Source organism: Solanum lycopersicum, chromosome 8, assembly GCF_036512215.1.
Source record: "Solanum lycopersicum chromosome 8, SLM_r2.1".
Lineage (NCBI taxonomy): Eukaryota > Viridiplantae > Streptophyta > Magnoliopsida > Solanales > Solanaceae > Solanum > Solanum lycopersicum.
Genome location: NC_090807.1, coordinates 50,714,360 through 50,719,316, shown reverse-complemented (window position 1 = coordinate 50,719,316; position 4,957 = coordinate 50,714,360). Strand labels below are relative to the sequence as shown.

Sequence of the window (4,957 nt, the reverse complement as noted above, 5' to 3'; positions counted from 1 at the left end):
ACTGAAAACTCCTAATCAACTGCAAATGGCTCAGACTCCTCCCCTTGCATAGCCGAAGCAATGTTGAACATCTACATTGCAATGCGCGGAAAGGGAAAGCTCTTGTCCACCTAAATGAAACCCTGCGAATAGAATTTGCCTTCAAGAAAGAGGATAATACACTCATCTCTTTTAAAATCTATTTAAACAACAGACTGCTAATGAGTAACATGTCTAAATTTGTATGCCCGCTCCACATAATGATGGCCTAGAGCATTCCCCAACTTGGAAGCAATTGCACGTTGCTGATAAGGTTCTTCAGCCTTAAAAAAAGCCTTCAACGTAAACTTTGAAGCAAGTTCCCGACTAAAGTCGTTAAACGTTCTTCAGCTTAGTGCATGTCATGGATGGAAACTGAATGAGGAAACAAAGATGTGAGGTCCATACTTCTCATCGATCCCAAACTTTGGGTAATGCATACGAGCCCACTTCAACACAAAATCATAGACAACATCATCTGATGAAAGACGCCACCTCAAACTTGTCAGCTGCCATCAACACATCAACAAGACCACTTGGTGTTTTACTTGATAAACTATTGCAATACATAAACTTCAACACGCGACTTCTTCTACTCAAAAAAATTGACAAATATATAAAAAATTATAAATATGGAATTAGTTGTGTTTTTAATATTTTTACTGTCCTGTCTTAATTGAATTTTTTTTTTAACATTTGCAAGTGTTGCATGTCCAGAAATTTTTTCTCTGCGTGCTGGTCGCACGCTCGGGCTCTCAGCGGCACTTCCGCATGGTGGGTTTTTGAAGCTGCTGCCTCTCCGCGCGCCGGTCACGCGCTTGGGTTTCTAGTGGCACACCCGCGCGACATGGATGCGTGAAATCATTAAAAGGAAGGTATTTTTGGAATTTCGAAGAGAAACCTATGCCATATGATGTTGTAGCTTCCCCATGGCTAATCATAATCGATAAAGGATAAAAAAGAAATGCTAGGTTATGGAGAAGAGGAGGGGGAATACATGGTATACTCTTCAAATCCAAAATGGAAGTTGGAATTCAAAGTTTGATTGCTATGTCTTCTTTTTTCATCTTTGTTCTTAGTAAACATATTCTCATCCATGGAGTAGATTCTTATAGGGTATTTGACAAACATGTGGTATTGACGAATTTGTTGAGATTTTTATTTTCATTTTTATGTTTGAACTTGTTCTGGGAACTTGAATTAAATTACAACCATGTTCATTATTTTATTTAATCAATAGAGGAATATCCTAGTGAACATTGTTGCATAGTTTTGTTGGATTAACTCCATATATTTTCTCTAAAGTAATCGAAGGAGCTTGTTGATGATTATAATTAAATTTGAAAGAAAAATAGTCAAAAGATGTTACTTCCTTAAGAACAATCATTAACATGTTTTTGCGTATTAGAATCACTGGGTATAATTGGTTTATTCTTTAACTTGAGATTTACACGAAAGAAAAATCTAAGGCTTAAGGATTCTCTAATAACCTATCTAATTTGAGGGAATCGATAGAACTTTAGATGTGATAAATGATATGTAGTGAAATCCCACCTATCATTATGCACTTTTTTAGTCTAGTACCCTATCTTTTAGTATTGACGTTAAACTTCATAATTACCAATTGATTTTAATTATCACTTAGTCTATAAAAGTGGTACATAACCACAATCAACTCTTTACTTTTGATCACCTGAATAATAGTTAGCAAGATTTGATGGAATTATTATTTGTATCAATCCCTTTGGAAACGATCTTTATACTTTACTATGTTTGACTAGCGAAGCACTAAACTTATAGTTTGTTTGTGATCGTCAAGGTTATGGGTTAGATCTATTTTTCTTATTCTTGAAATATAGGATGGAGTATGGTATTGAGTTTAGTATTGACATTTAGATAAGACCGAAAGAGACTCTAGGCATAGATACTCTGAGATCGAAATATGAATAGCATTATTGAAGATGACTTAACCTATTTATGTATGTAATCCACTATAGAGCAGCACAATCACTTTTATGTGACATTGAGAAAAGAGTTATAACTTTTTAAAATGAAGCAAGCAAGGAAACTAAGATTTCCAAGATAGCAGTGAGTTAAGTTTTAAGCACTAACCTCAAATCACAGGAGAAGTATGTTTGAAAAATATAAGAGCCAGTACACTTTGGGAGTAGTATTGAGCACCGAATTGGGGACAAGCATGATTTAAGATAACTCACATTTCCATAAAATCATGTAACCATCATTGGTAGAAAAGGGTCATACTTTTTAGATGAATCCTTTTCACAATAGATTACTGGATCCATTAGGCAGTTCAGGTCTTATACCTTTGGTTGGGTATAGGATGCACTGACAGCTTGAGGTAGATCGTTCTATCATCATTATAGCTCTTATGTGATATAGGCCTGTGCAAAAATTGGGGCAAACCATTTACCCAAACCGATTTTTAATTTATTAGGCTAATGGGTCGGATTATTGGGTAATTGGTTTGGGGCTCGGTTCAGGAATTATCTTTATTGGATTAACGGTTCGGGGGTTGAGTTGGCAAGCCAAAATTTTGGGGTACCGATACCCTAATAAGACACATATTTTTTTATTCCTAAGTTTTACAATTCTCAATTAGGGGATTTAGGGTTTTTAATTTTTAGGAATTAGAAACCTTTTCAGTTCTGGACTTCTCGTTCTCACTGCACTTGCTCTCTCGTTTCTCTCAAAATTCCAAACTCCAAAGATTCAACCATCGAAGCGACTTGTTGCTCCTGTCACTCAGGCGAGGTGATGAGTCTAACCAGCGAGGTGAAGAGTCTAACCAACAAGTCACAATTTTACTCTAATAACTCAGGTGCCTAGCGAAGCGACAACTACTCTAGTCAGGCAGTCACTCAGGTGAGGAAGCAAGGTAATGATGACACCTCAAGGCTCAATGAGTTATGAGTTTTTCTTAAAGTCCAAATCTATTTCGTCATGCATTCGTGCTGATTTTTTAGTGCTCAAAATTTCAGAAGTTAGAAGTTCGACTGCTCGAGACTTCGAGTTTTACTCTTCTCAGTTATCACGACTTCTACACAGTCCTACTCGGCTTACTCCAGTCTCACTGTCTCAGTTTCTCAACCTTTGCAATTTGTAAGTCTAAATTGCACTTTAATCACGACGTTTGGAATTGAATAATGAGAAAACTACAATTGAAATAGTTGAATATGCATTATTGTTTTATTTGAATTGACATTTGGTTTGAAACTTTGGCTCATTTGGTTTTGTTGTTTTACTGTACTTGTAGGAAAATATATAGATTTGTTTGCTTGCCAATGTTGAGGCTTGTACATTACTGTAAAATTTTAATTGTTAGTAATTTGTCTGTAAAGACGATACATCCTGCTTATGGCTTCTCCTATAAACTATGAAATTGCTTTACTATTGGCTCTGCTATCTAACCTGCATGTACACAAAATATTTTCAGATGGTTTACTGTTAAATGGATTGTGGCAAATTAAGGGTGCCTTACGGGTGTTGTTGGCTTGTTGTTGTGCTGATTGTTGAATGAGGAGGAGCAGGAGACAAGAGGTAGTTGTAGTACCTTCTCTCAATTTGTAGATAGTATACACTAAAATATTTGTTAGGTCTGCTAGTTATTTCACTTATTTGTAATTACATGCTAACCTGTAGGCTTATTTCATTTTTCAATAGATGTTTGTATGTTTATTGTCTCGTGTCTTATTATTATATTGTATTTATGCCGATGGAATCATGGATGATTGTCAATTGAAATACATTATTTTGATCATGTTTTGTTGAATATAACATATTCTTTTTTTCTGTGCATTCTTTTGCCTTCATAAATCTGCAGCAAATACACTTTTCTGCTGACTGCTGAGGGAATTAGTTTAGTTACAACATCTTCAATTCTTCATGTCATTTTTATTTTGAAAATTTTGTGATATGCTAACGGTTAACCTAATAACCGAACCGATAAGGATCGATAACTGATTAACCGATAACTTAATGGTTCTTTAACGGTTTAGCTAGTCTACAAATCGATAATCGATAATGTTCAAAACCGAACCGAATAGACCGATATGCAGCCCTAATGTGATGGTTGTCGATTAGAGAAACTCCCACAGAAGTTATTGTATGTTATATATATAGTTTATTATATGTTTACATATATCTCAGAGTTAATTGTATCTATGCATACTGATGTACCATGGTTTCACGGTACTTTCAATGCTTTTTCCTTAAGAATGGTGTGTGTCTAGAGCCTTTTTGTAGTAATTTTAACATGTTTTTATCTTTGTTTTGTAGGAAAAGTGTCCAAAACAGAAACGCATAAGGTTGTGAGATTTAGTGCAGAGGTGACCCACGAAGGCCACCGAGGAGCGTAGAAGGTGACCGCCTACTGGAAGTTCAGGCATCTAACTCGGGGAAATCTGACCAAGTGTGGGGATACGGAAGGATCGGTGGTCCGTCCTATTAAATCGTTGATCTGATAAGAGAATATCCCAGTACCCGAAGTTGAAGAAAATCTAAGTATGGAACGATGGAAGGCATCGACGGACCGTGTTGTTGGTCCGTTAGTTGAATCAGAGAATATGCCAGTTGAAGGATTAAAAAAAGATGCTAAGTCTGGACTTACGGAGGCAGTCGACGGTCCATCGTTTCATCGACGGTCCGCCGTTTCATCGGCGGTCCGTCTGTGGGGGTTGTCGATTAAAGCCGCGTTTTTGGAAAATATTCCTTATTTGAATTCCTTTTAATTTAGGACAATATTTTGTTATAAATATGGAATAAAACCTCGTTTTTGGGGTTGAATTCTACTACTACTTTTCTTAGTTTGTTTTTGGATATTGTGTTTTGCAACTTTAGCATTAATTCAAATTTTCGAATTTGGTTTTCAGGTGAATTATTGTTGTTCCAAGTTAAATTTCTGGATTTTCTTTGAATTTAT

General features: G+C 35.9%; 1 long non-coding RNA gene across 1 annotated transcript; it reads left to right on the top strand.

Moving 5' to 3' along the window:
• The first annotated feature begins 2,651 nt into the window (after positions 1–2,651).
• LOC112942076 (uncharacterized) lies at positions 2,652–4,653 on the top strand. Its single transcript, XR_003247900.2, has 4 exons — positions 2,652–2,914; positions 3,018–3,138; positions 3,473–3,576; positions 4,315–4,653. It is a non-coding gene; the product is annotated as an uncharacterized lncRNA (long non-coding RNA).
• The last annotated feature ends 304 nt before the right edge of the window (positions 4,654–4,957 follow it).